At 39.8% G+C, this 14,081-nt stretch overlaps 1 long non-coding RNA gene across 1 annotated transcript in view; it reads left to right on the forward strand.

The window, feature by feature from the left end:
• The window catches only part of LOC123328424, a 154,773-nt gene that overhangs the window by 6,655 nt on the left and 134,037 nt on the right, over positions 1-14,081 (forward strand). The gene's annotated exons all lie outside the window — the stretch shown is intronic.

A 14,081-nucleotide genomic window follows, 5' to 3' on the forward strand; every position in this document is an offset into this window, starting at 1 on the left:
CATCCGTTAGGAATCTGGGGCACAAGATTGATGGATTATTGCTAGCAAGTAGCAGCCCACTCCAGTACTCTTGCCTGGAAAATCCCATGGACAGAGGGACCTGGTGGGTTGCAGTCCATGGGGTTGCTAGGAGTCAGACACGACTGAGCGACTTCACTTTATTTTTTCACTTTCATGCATTGGAGAAGGCAATGGCAACCCACTCCAGTGTTCTTGCCTGGAGAATCCCAGGGAAGGGGAAGCCTGTTGGGCTTCTGTCTATGGGGTCACAGAGAGTCGGACATGACTGAAGCGACTTAGCAGCAGCAGCAGCAGCAGCAGGACATTCTTAGTAGTCATCCTCAAGGCTTCAAAAGTTTATTCAAAAGTTCAATCTGAGGAGAAAGAAGGTCTCTGTGAAGCCCTTTCTATAGCTGATGAAAGTTCAGAGATAGGCTACTGCTGATAGGCTAGGGATGACATGAAAAATTCGCTTATAGTATCTACATCCTCACTCATTTAAAGCCATTTAAAGCACCAAGTAAAGGTGCTCTCACACCTTTACTTCTTGAGCCAAAATTGCCTAAGTCCTTGTTTTGGATAAGCCATACAAATTCATGAAAAGAAAGATGCATGCCTATTAATCTATGTTGCTGTTGTTCAGTCACTAAGTCATGTCTGATTCTTTGCAACCCCATGAACTGCAGCATGCCAGACTTCCCTGTCCTTCACTAATTGCCCTTAGTTTGCTTAAACTCATGTCCATTGATTCAGTGATGCTATCCAACCATCTCATCCTCTGTCACCCTCTACTCCTCTTGCTGTCAATTTTTCCCAGCATCAGGGTCTTTTCCAATAAGTTTTCTCTTTGCATCAGGTGGCCAAAATGTTGGAGCTTCAGTATCAGTCCTTCCAATGAATATTCAAGGTTGATTTCCTTTAGTATTGACTGGTTTGATCTCCTTGCAGTCCAAGGGACTCTTAAGAGTCTTCTCTGGCACCACAGTTTGAAAGCATCAATTCTTTGGCTCTCAGCCTTCTTTATGGTCCAACTCTGACATTTATAAATGACTACTGGAAAACCATAGCTTTGTCTATTCAGATCTTTGTCAGCAAAGTGGTGTCTCTACTTTTTAATACACTGTCTGCGTTTGTCATAGCTTTTCTTCCAAGAAGCAAGTGTCTTTTAATTTTGTGGCTGCAGTCACCATCTGCAGTGATTTTGGAGGCCAAGAAAGTAAAATCTGTCATTGTTTTCACTTTTTCTCCATCTATTTACCATGAAGTGATGGGAACGGATGCCATGATCTTAGTTATTTGAATGTTGAGTTTTAAACCAGTGTTTTCAGTCTTCTCTTTCACCTTCATCAAGAAGCTCTTTAGTTCCTCTTTGTGTTCTGCCATTAGAGTGGTATTAGCTGCATATCTGAGGTTGTTGATATTTCTCCTGGAAATCTTGATTCCAGCTTATGCATCCAGTCCAGCATTTCACATGATGTACTTTGCATATAAGTTAAATAAGCAGGATGACAATATGCAGCCGTAATGTGCTCCTTTCCCAATTTTGAACCAGTCCATTTTTCCATGTCTGGTTCTAAATGTTGCTTCTTGTCCTTCATATAGGTTTCTCAGGAGACAGGTAAGGTAGTCTGGTATTCCCATTTCTTTAAATTTTCCACAGTTTGTTTTGATCCACATAATCAAAGGCTTTAGGTGTACTCAGTGAAGCAGTAGTATTTTCTTGGAATTCCCTTGCTTTTCCTATGATCCAATGGTTGTTGGCAATTTGATCTCTGGTTCCTCTGCCTTTTCTAAACATGGAACTTTTATGGAAGTTCTTGGTTCATGTAGTGCTGAAGCCTATCTTATATTAGATAACAAACCTATGGTTCCAATCAAAGAAAAGAAGTTAAATGTTATTGAATTTTCTTATTGTTCAGACTCCTTTTATATATACAAAATGATAAATATTTATATAATTTTACTTTATAACCTTGTATGTCATATTACCTGTGCTTGTGTACTGACCTTCATCCTTCTTAGTTACACTCTCTTATATCTGTTATATAGAAACCTTATTCCTACCTTTTGCCCTGTTGGTATCACCCAGAGAGAATTTATCTAGCCCCTGCACCCCAGTCTCCATGACATCTTGATTCTCAGCATGAGGAAAACCTGAGAGTCACTTGATTGATTTAGAAAATCTTTTTTTCCAAATGTTTGCTGATAAAAACAGAATTACTCAGAGGAGCAGGAAGATTTTTGTGGTTCTGCTACTCCCACTGCCTTGGAGTTGTGTAGATTTCTAGCTTTCTGTACTCTAAGGGTTAATTGATACAAATTTTCAATCATGTTTTCAGGTGAAGAAATTGAATCTCAAAAACTGAAAGTGATGGTAAAAGTTGCCGAGTCACTTGGTGATGAAAATAAGACTGGAGGACAGATCTAATTTTGGGTACATAACTTTTTCCTAAGGCATTCCAGGCCTCTATATTTTCTTATATAAAGATTCAAAGCTTGTTTCTATATAAGCAGCCACAGAATCCTGAGCCTATGAGCCAAGTCAGAGTTTAATATAAGGCCTATGTATCTGACATGTGACTGTTTCTGCTAATATAGTTTATAATGATTGTCACTGGTAAGGTAAATGATTGAGTAAATGCCAGAAAATACCAGGCCATGTATATATTTTCTATCCAGGGCCTGAGGTTCTGTCAGGAAAGCAAGGGGAGGCAATGGACATTTATTGAATGTCTCATTAGGTGCAAATTCTGTGCAGGTGCATTACCTGTGAGCATAGCAATCCTGTGAGGGAGTTAGACATTTTTTGCACTTTCAAAATGAAGGATATGAGGTTCTGAGAAAGAATCAAGATCATGTAGAAGACCATGCAAGTAGAAAGTAGGACATCTAGGTGAATGCATTGTAGTGAGGCAGACTCTTCTTCTTTCTGTAAAACCCAACTGCTTCATCAGAGCAAATACTATAACAGACCAGGTTTCAAATTTTAATTTAATAAATTGTATTATATTATTATTATCATCAAACTCAATATATTGCAATGTTTCTAGCTGTCTTTATCCTTTTACTAATGAAAAAAATACCCTTTTTCTTTTAAACTGGTATTCTCTTTCAGTCATGGAATCTTTAATTACATCATCTGGTATTACACTCATACATTTACATATTTTAGTACCCAAGGGAGTCCTGGAAATTTCAAGCTTAATATAAGATGAATTTTGAAATAGAGACTAATACTTATGCCTCTAGACATTCTCTGGAGACTTCCAAGTGGTAAAAACCTGTTTTCAAAGCTTCCAAACACATCTAAGAAGTGAAATTCTGTTGACAAACCCTTCGGCTAAATGCCATGAACTAAAGCTTTGGTAACGAATTACATTGAAGTTTTATTGGACAAAAAAAAAAGCAATTTCATCAAAACAAGAATAACAACTGAATCATTTCCAGATCCGTGCTAAAGACTATGCTTAGGAGAGATGGTTCTGTTCATTTAATTTTTTTAATGGAACTGTGTGCCTAATGAAATTTCCTCACATCCAGCCTTCACTCTTGGCAGTGAAACATCTCCACAGATACACTTGTCAACATAAAAACTGGCAGAATTTTCCTTTTATCCAAAGAGATAAAATTTGCAATCACTGATGAGATCTGGAAAGATCTACTAGATGAGGGGTTAGCCAAACAAGGTCCTGAGGGTAAAGGCTTTTCTAGATGCACTCGTGGAGCACAGTCACCAAATGCTGGTTTATTCAGTTCTCCAATTAACATTTATTAACTTTCTGCATGCAGCAGTTTAAAGGTAGGAATTACTCCAAAGTAGTTTTGCCATTATAAAGCTCTATCAGGTTGAGAAGCTGATATAATAATTTTCCTGATTTTTTATTTTTTTTCTTGCCATCTAAGGCTGTGCTTAGGAGGTCATCCCTACGGGAAAGAGCAAGTGATCTGAGTGTGGTGCCATTGCAGTAACACTTCATAATTCTTTCTGGGAATGATTGAATCCACCGAGTCCAGATTTTAAATGAGTGCTTTAAGTATCTTGATGAGCATAATAGCAGTCATTTTGCTTCAAAATATTCCTTTAAACTGTCACTGTTTGCAGATGACATGATATTATACATCAGATCAGATCAGATCAGCAGCTCAGTCGTGTCCGACTCTTTGCGACCCCATGAATCGCAGCACGCCAGGCCTCCCTCTCCATCACCAACTCCCGGAGTTCACCCAGACTCACGTCCATCAAGTCAGTGATGCCATCCAGCCATCTCATCCTCTGTCGTCCCCTTCTCCTCCTGCCCCCAGTCCCTCCCAGCATCAGAGTCTTTTCCAATGAGTCAACTCTTCGCATGAGGTGGCCAAAGTATTGGAGTTTCAGCTTCAGCATCATCCCTTCCAAAGAAATCACAAGGCTGATCTCCTTCAGAATGGACTGGCTGGATCTCCTTGCAGTCCAAGGGACTCTCAAGAGTCTTCTCCAACACCACAGTTCAAAAGCATCAATTCTTTGGTGCTCAGCCTTCTTCACAGTCCAACTCTCACATCACATGATGCACTTTCACAGCATCATCTTTCATGATTTTAAATAGTTCCACTGGTATTCCATCACCTCCACTAGCTTTGATCATAGTGATGCTTCCTAAAGCCCACTTGACTTCACATTCCAGGATAGGTGAGTGATCACACCATTGTGATTATGTGGGTCATGAAAATCTTTTTTGTACAGTTCTTCTGTGTATTCTTGCCACCTCTTCTTAATATATTTTGCTTCTGTTAGCTCCATACCATTTCTGTCCTTCATTGTGCCCATCTTTGCATGAAATGTTCCTTGGTATCTCTCATTTTCATGGAGAGATCTCTAGTCTTTCCCATTTTATTGTTTTCCTTTGCTTCTTTGGACTGATCGCTGAGGAAGGCTTTCTTACCTCTCCTTGCTATTCTTTGGAACTCTGCATTCAAATGGGCATATGTTTCCTTTTCTCCTTTGCTTTTCACTTCCCTTCTTTTCACAGCTATTGTAAGGCTGCCTCAGAGAGCCATTTTGCTTCTTTGCATTTTTTTTTCTTGGGGATGGTTTTGATCCCTGTCTCCTGTATGATGTCACTAACCTCTGTCCATAGTTCATCAGGCACTCTATCAGATCTAGTCCCTTAGATCTAGTCTATCATATCTAGGGAGATCTATTCCTCACTTCCACTGTATAATCGTAAGGGATTTGATTTAGGTCATACCTGAATGGTCTGGTGGTTTTCCCTACTTTCTTCAATTTAAGTCCGAATTTGGCAATAAGGAGTTTATGATCTGAGCCAAAATCTGCTCCCAGTCTTGTTTTTGCTGACTGTATAGAGCTTCTCCATCTTTGGCTGCAAAGAATATAATCAGTCTTATTTTGGTGCTGACCATCTGGTGGTGTCCATGTGTAGAATCTTCTCTTATGTTGTTGGAAGAGGGTGTTTGCTATGACCAGTGTGTTTTCTTGGAAAAACTCTGTTAGCTTTTGCCCTGGTTCATTCTGTACTCCAAGGCCAAATTGCCTGCTACTCCAGGTGTTTCTTGACTTTCTACTTTTTAATTCCAGTCCCCTATAATGAAAAGGACATCTTTTTTGGGTGTTAGTTCTAGAAGGTCTTCTAGGTCTTCATAGAACCATTCAATGTCAGCTTCTTCAGCATTACTAGTCAAGGCATTGACTTGGATTACTGTGATATTGAATGGATTATCTTGGAAATGAACAGAAATCATTCTGTCATTTTTGAGATTGCATCCAAGTACTCAATAAGTGTGGTTTTTATTTTCTCAAAAGCCAATATATATTTTGTCATTATGGAAATAAATATCAAGTAGGTAGGGAATCCTGGAATGTGAAGTCAAGTGGGCCTTAGGAAGCATCACCACGAACAAAGCTAGTGGAGGTGAAGGAATTCCAGTTGAGCTATTTCAAATCCTGAAAGATGATGGTGTGAAAGGGCTGCACTCAATATGCCAGCAAATTTGGAAAACTCAGCAGTGGCCACAGGACTGGAAAAGGTCAGTTTTCATTCCAATCTCAAAGAAAGACAATGCCAAAGAATGCTCAAACTACCACACAATTGCACTCATCTCACATGCTAGTAAAGTAATGCTCAAAATTCTCCAAGCCAGGCTTCAGCAATACGTGAACCATGAACTTCCAGATGTTCAAGCTGGTTTTAGAAAAGGCAGAGGAACCAGAGATCAAATTGCCAGCATCCAGTCAATCATCAAAAAAGCAAGAGAGTTCCAGAAAAATATCTATTTCTGCTTTATTGACTATGCCAAAGCCTTTGACTTTGTGGATCACAATAAACTGTGGGAAGTTCTTCAAGAGATGGGAATACCAGACCTACCTGACCTGCCTCTTGAGAAACCTGTATGCAGCTCAGGAAGCAACAGTTAGAACTGGATTTGGAACACCAGACTTGTTCCAAATAGGAAAAGGAGTATGTCAAGGCTGTATATTTTCACCCTGCTTATTCAACTTATATGTAGAGTACATCATGAGAAGTGCTGGGCTGGAGGAAGCACATGCTGGAATCAAGATTGCCAGGAGAAATACCAATAACCTCAGATATGCAGATGACAGCACCCTTATGGCAGAAAGTGAAGAAGAACTAAAAGGCCTCTTGATGAAAGTGAAAGAAGCGAGTGAAAAAGTTGGCTTAAAGCTCAACATTCAGAAAACTATTATCATGACATCCAGTCCCATCACTCATGGCAATTAGATGGGGAAACAGTGGCTAACTTTATTTTTCTGGGCTCCAAAATCACAGCTGACTCATTTGAAAAGACCCTGATGCTGGGAAAGATTGAGGGCAGGAGGAGAAGAGGACGATAGAGGATGAGATGGTAGGATGGCATCACTGACTCAATGAACATGGGTTTGGGTGGACTCTAGGAGTTGGTGATGGACAGGGAGGCCTGGTGTTCTGCGGTTCATGGAGTCGCAAAGAGTCGGACATGACTGAGCTACAGAACTGAACTGATACCGAGGTAGGGATGAGATTACAGATTTATCCCGTATAAAGAAAATCTGACACATGAAAACCTGCATTTAAAAAGAGATATATCAATGTGAAATGTTCACTTTCCCCAAATTATTTATTAGTAGATGATAGTAATTGCTTTAGATTTGGAGACAATGCAAAATGAGGGGGACAAATACAAAGAAAAGAAAGGTAGAAAGTTTAGAATAGAGTAAAAAAAAAAAAAAGAACCAACATATTTCCATGTAAACTTGAACTGAACTGAAGAGATAAGAAAAAGTACTGAATGGACTGAGAAAAGTAAATACAAAAGCCAAATGATGGTTCAAGTTTGTAATTTAGGATTAAGTTCCCTCTTCCCTCTTCCATGTGTCTTTCATTTACATTGTCTCTCTCTCTCTTTCTGTCTCTCCACACACACACACACACACACAAAGTTGGGAACACTAAATTAATTCATATTTTGTTTCTCATATTGAAAAAACTAAGATTTTGAAATTAGTCATTTTAAGATTTTGCTATACTACAGATTGAAATAGGATTGTTCAATTAATGATACTGAATTCCCTATATGATACTGAATTCCCTTTATCATGAGCTATGTTTCTAAGCAAATGAATTACAAATATTGAACGTTTTTTTGTGTTGGAGGCAAGAGGACTCTAAAGATGTAAAGAAAAAAGCCGATATTTATTTGGCACATATTGTGAACTAATACAGTGTGTTAGTCAATTTGTGTGCAAAGCTGTTAATATTATCTGTATTTCACTGAATCAGAAATTAAGGCCTGAAAAGAACCTCTGGCAAGTATAGCAGCTGGGCCTCATACCCAACCATCAGATTTAATACAGCACCCTGTGTACTGTGCTATCTACCTAACATATAGCCCTGGTCTGTAAGTTGCTTATCAGCCATTGCCTTCTCAAAATAGTAGACAAAGGAATATAATACCCATGGAGACTATTAATTGACAGAAGCAAAGTAGAAATGTAGTTGGAGGAGATCAGAGTACGGGAAGAGTATATTTACTTAGTGGAGCAACAGAAACCCTTCATGTGAAAGACAATTAGAGATTGGTTCCTAAGTGATGAGAAAATTTTGACAGTTGGAGATGGGGATGGGAACATTCCAGAAGAAAAGAACTCAGCTATAAAGTTACTTATGCAAGAAAGTACAGAGGTAATCCTGGAAAAGAAAATTAGCCAGTTTTATGGGAGTCTTTAAGTTAAAAGCCAAGAAGTCTTTAAATGTCAAAAGAGAATAGAGTTCAGACCTCAATTAGGAGGAAAACATGGATCTGGGTCTTGGCAACAGTTGGACGTGGTAGTTAGAGAGGGAGAAGACTAGAGTTATTCAAAAAGGTTAGGATCACAAAGCTATCACTGTCATCGTTATTGTTATTATTATTGCTAATGAAAAATAACAGAAAAGTAAAAATCTTCCTGCATGAATATATTCATATTGTTTTTCTTTTTGAATCCTGTTCTCCTTTATATATCCCAAGCATAAAACTAACAAACATAATTTCTAGACTTCTGACCCACTCCAGTACTCTTGCCTGAAAATCCCATGGATGGGAGAGCCTGGTAGGCTGCAGTCCATGGGGTCGCTAAGAGTCAGGCACGACTGAGCGACTTCACTTTCACTTTTCACTTTCATGCATTGGAGAAGGACATGGCAACCCACTCCAGTGTTCTTGCCTAGAGAATCCCAGGGACAGGGGTGCCTAGTGGGCTGCCGTCTCTGGGGTCGCACAGAATCGGACACGACTGAAGCGACTTAGCAGCAATAGCAGCAGCATGCCATATATGGACATATGGACCAGATATGATCCCTCAACCAGAGCTGCAGTCAGTCAGTCAGTTCAGTCGCTCAGTTGTGTCCAACTCTTTGAGACCTCATGGACTGCAGCATGCCAGGCTTCCCTGTCCATCACCAACTCCCAGAGCTTACTCAAATTCATGTCCATCGAGTCAGTGATGCCATCCAACCATCTTATCCTCTGTTGTCCCCTTCTCCTCCTGATGTCAATCTTTCCCAGCATAAGGGTCTTTTCCAATGAGTAAGTTCTTTGCATAAGGTGGCCTAAGTATTGGAGTTTCAGCTTCAGCATAAGTCCTGCTAGAACCTAGGTTCCTAGTAATGTGTGCCACAGCCTATAGAGAATACCAGCAGTGTATCATCCCATTTCTAAGCCAATCAAGAGACCAATTTTCTCTATGAGGTGAGGGCTACCCTTTCTTTCCTTTTTCTTTTGGTCACACTGAGCAGATTAAAGATTGCAGGAATCTTAGTTCTCTGACCAGGGATTGAGCTTGGGCTCTTGGGAGTGAAAGTGTGGCATCCTAACCACTGGACTGCCAAGGAATACCCAGTTCAGTTCAGTTCAGTCACTCAGTTGTGTCCAACTCTTTGTGACCCCATGGACTGCAGCACGCCAGGCCTCCCTGTCCATCACCAGCTCCCGGAGTTTACTCAAACTTTAATTCCTAGGGCTATGCTTTTTAAATTATGGTAATTTATCCATCTATTTAATTAGCCCAATATTGTTTTTTCTTTCAGTTTATGTGCATTTTCCAAACAACTGATAAGATTTAAATGCTTACGTTATTCTGACCCAACTACTTAATAAACAGAACTATTAGGTCTTTGTTTTTTGCCTCTGAGTGATTTGAGAAAAATTGCAAAGATATTAAAGGTGCTATAAACTTAAAATTTGGGGAATACAGATGTACAACTCTGTATACAGTACTGAGCAGAGTATGAGTACCATTAAATAGGACTACATTTCTTTGAATCCCACTCCCAAGAGTCTTTTTCTCCACTCTACATCACACCAGCTAACCACTTCTACAATCATATTTTAGATCTTGTCATTAGGAATAATTCTACCATTCCACTGCTTCATTTTCAACTGTTGTTTTCTTTTTTTTACCTCAGTGGGCCTTCTATTACTCACTATCTTTTACATACTCTTTACTATTCTCTTGTGCTCACTTCCCTGATCACCTAGCTTAGAATCTGTGCTCCATTACCACAACTTTTCCCAACTACAGCCTCAACTCTTTTCCCTTCAGTTGTCCTGTCATAATTATTTGACAATACCTCTTCCTTCATTAAACCTAACTCTCTAGATATTAATACTTACCCTCTGCACCCACGCATCAAAGTGTGTCTGAAGAAAAAGACACAATCATGTTGCCTAATGAATGTTATTAATAAACGCTCAAACACTTCATTGATGCCTCATGGTAAGCCTAGAAAATTCACCTTATTTTCTATGAAGACTCACACCTCCCTCTCCTCCAAACTCTTAATACTCCTCTAATCCCTTATTCTTTACTTCACTGAAAAACTAAAATCTCTCCAAATAGACCTCATTATCCCTTCCCAAATCTCTTACTATACCTGCATCTCTGTAGTCTTTTTTTTTTTTTTTTCCGGCCTTTTTTATTTTTTTAATTTATTTTTTAATTTTATTTTATTTTTGAACTTTACAATATTGTATTAGTTTTGCCAAATATCGAAATGAATCCACCACAGGTATACCTGTATTCCCCATCCTGAACCCTCCTCCCTCCTCCCTCCCCATACCATCCCTCTGGGTCGTCCCAGTGCACCAGCCCCAAGCATCCAGTATCGTGCATCGAACCTGGACTGGCAACTCATTTCATATATGATATTATACATGTTTCAATGCCATTCTCCCAAATCTCCCCACCCTCTCCCTCTCCCATAGAGTCCAAAAGACTGATCTGTACATTCATGTCTCTTTTGCTGTCTCGTACACAGGGTTATTGTTACCATCTTTCTAAATTCCATATATATGCGCTAGTATACTGTATTGGTGTTTTTCTTTCTGGCTTACTTCACTCTGTATAATAGGCTCCAGTTTCATCCACCTCATTAAAACTGATTCAAATGTATTCTAAATTTTTAATGGCTGAGTAATACTCCATTGTGTGTATGTACCACTGCTTTCTTATCCATTCATCTGCTGATGGGCATCTAGGTTGCTTCCATGTCCTGGCTATTATAAACAGTGCTGTGATGAACATTGGGGTACACGTGTCTCTTTCCCTTCTGGTCTCCTCAGTGTGTATGCCCAGCAGTGGGATTGCTGGATCATAAGGCAGTTCTATTTCCAGTTTTTTAAGGAAATCTCCACACTGTTCTCCATAGTGGCTGTACTAGTTTGCATTCCCACCAACAGTGGAAGAGGGTTCCCTTTTCTCCACACTCTCTCCAGCATTTATTGCTTGTAGACTTTTGGATCGCCGCCATTCTGACTGGTGTGAAATGGTACCTCATAGTGGTTTTGATTTGCATTTCTCTGATAATGAGTGATGTTGAGCATCTTTTCATGTGTTTGTTAGCCATCTGTATGTCTTCTTTGGAGAAATGTCTATTTAGTTCTTTGGCCCATTTTTTGATTGGGTCATTTATTTTTCTGGAGTTGAGCTGTAGGAGTTGCTTGTATATTTTTGAGATTAGTTGTTTGTCAGTTGCTTCATTTGCTATTATTTTCTCCCATTCTGAAGGCTGCCTTTTCACCTTGCTAATAGTTTCCTTTGTTGTGCAAAAGCTTTTAAGTTTAATTAGGTCCTATTTGTTTATTTTTGCTTTTATTTCCAATATTTTCCCTCTTGTTTCCGGATCAGACTAGCCCTATTCTAACCTACAGTTTCTGTATTTGTGTATTAGATATCACTCTCTCTTGCCTATTCAAGGGCTTCTCTTTTGAATCTTAATATTTTATTTCTCTTATTGATCACTCCCATAAATATAAAATCATGCTGTAAAGTATATCACTTTAAAGTATAGTAAAGGACCCATATTTATTAAGCAAACACCCCCATTTGTCTTCTCCCTTTTATAGCCAAATAAAATTTTGGCTATTATCTCTTCCTCATCTGTCATTCTGTCTTTGATCCACACCAATTCTCCAATTAGGCTTTTGTTTTCACCTTTCTGCCAAAGTAACTCTTAGAAAGGATATTCCTATTTTGCCAGACTAATGGTCTGTTTTCAGTTTTTATCTTATTGTATTTCTCAGTAGCATTTGGCATTGATGATCGTTCATTTTATTAGGAAACATTTCCTCACTGGTTTTGGGGGTCCTATTCTTCTGGTTTTTCTAACGTTTCTTTCATCATTGTCTATCTCATCTACTACCAAAGACTCTCTGTATGGCAAGTTTTATCTTATTTACCTATATACTCAATACTTAGAAACTGACACATAATATTAGGGGCCCCAAAATAGAGATTGGGCTTCCTTTGTGGCTCAGTGGGCTTCCCTTGTGGTTCAGTCAGTAAAGAACCCTGCAATGTGGGAGACCTGGGTTTGATCCCTGGGTTGGGAAAAATGCCCTGGAGAAGGGCATGGCAACCCACTCCAGTATTATTGCCTGGAGAATCCCCATGGATAGAGGAACCTGGCAGGCAACAGTCCATGGGGTCGCAAAGAGTCAGACACTACTGAGTGACTAAGCACAAAAGAGAGATAACTGCTTTAGATGGGAAATATAGGGAAGACAATGAAGGCAGTGCCTTTAAACTGAACCTTAAAGGCTGGGCAGGATTTCATCAAATGTTTTATTTTGAAGGGTTGGGGGCAATAAGTCAGAGGAAAATGCATTAGCAAAGATGAAAATTTAGACATCATTGGCCTGGACTTCCCTGAGGGTTCAGTGGTAAAGACTCCATGCTTCCGCTGCAGTAGACACAGGTTCGATCCCAGGACATTAATACACTGCATGCCCTGCCGTGTGGCTAAACTCTGGGAATAGTGACTTGCTTTCCAATCACACTGCAGGATGGAGGTTAGGATTTCAAAATATGAATTTGAGCGGACACAAACATGCAGTTTACAATATACATCTACACTACATCCAGATGCAAGTGTACATCCAGGCTTATTAATAGTTGCCTTGCACGTGGGTGACTTTAAATACAAGACATGGAAATAGATTCTTACTAGAACGTAGTGCATTGATGCAATGATGCTTTGCAGGCCATATATACAAAATGAAATTATTATTTGTGTCAGTCACAAATTCTAGGTCTCTTTAGTAGAGGGCCCTGGATAGGTGTCTAGGAACACGTCTTCCAGTTTCCACAATAGTTCTCTTGGGCAATCAATGGCTTTCTACATAGTTTTCTCAGGAACCTAGTAGGCAGTTCCCAAGTAAGCCCCAGTGGGCAGCTTTCTAGGAGGTCCTGTGGGTGCCCTCATGGGTGGCTTCCATAAAAGTCTAACTGGCACCCCTGCTGCTGCTGCTGCTAAGTCGCTTCAGTCGTGTCCGACTCTGTGCGACCCCATAGACTGCAGCCCACCAGGCTCCCCTGTCCCTGGGATTCTCCAGGCAAGAACACTGGAGTGGGTTGCCATTTCCTTCTCCAGGGCATGAAAGTGAAGAGTGAAAGTCAAGTCGCTCAGTCGTGTCTGACTCTTCACGACCCCATGGACTGCAGCCTACCAGGCTCCTCCACCCATGGGATTTTCCAGGCAAGAGTACTGGAGTGGGGTGCCATTGCCTTCTCCGAACTGGCACCCCTGTGAGTGGTTGTTTGAATGGTTATTTTCTTGTTTGCCAGCCTCAGCTTGCAGGAACTCAGCAAACCTGACCATCTTTTGGGCCATAGCCCCGCCTTCCAGTGATATCTGAATCTCACCCTGGTGAAGGTCATTTCTGGGTTTATTACTTCCTTAGGCACTATTCTTCAACCCTATGGGTAGTGGCTGCATCTCATGTTTGTTTTCCTGTATTCTTTGGTGTTCTTTTACCTTTCACTAGTAAAATGTTTATCTTCTTTGTGCTAGTTAACAGTTCTTTAAAGTTCCCCTGATTAAATTACTGTAGTAGTTTCTGTATCTGGTTGGGTTTTTACTAATAAATTATTATTCCATGTATAACAGATATCACCTAGATGTAGCAATTGATAAATTCAGAGTGTACCTTTTAAATGGTATTATATTTTCCTCTCTAGTTACCAGCAATTGTCCCTCATAAGGAGGAATCTACATCCAAACTCAGTTTTAAAAAAATTCAATTTACTCAAGAATATGTTGAAATAAAAA

This window comes from Bubalus bubalis, chromosome 12 (genome assembly GCF_019923935.1).
Source record: "Bubalus bubalis isolate 160015118507 breed Murrah chromosome 12, NDDB_SH_1, whole genome shotgun sequence".
Lineage (NCBI taxonomy): Eukaryota > Metazoa > Chordata > Mammalia > Artiodactyla > Bovidae > Bubalus > Bubalus bubalis.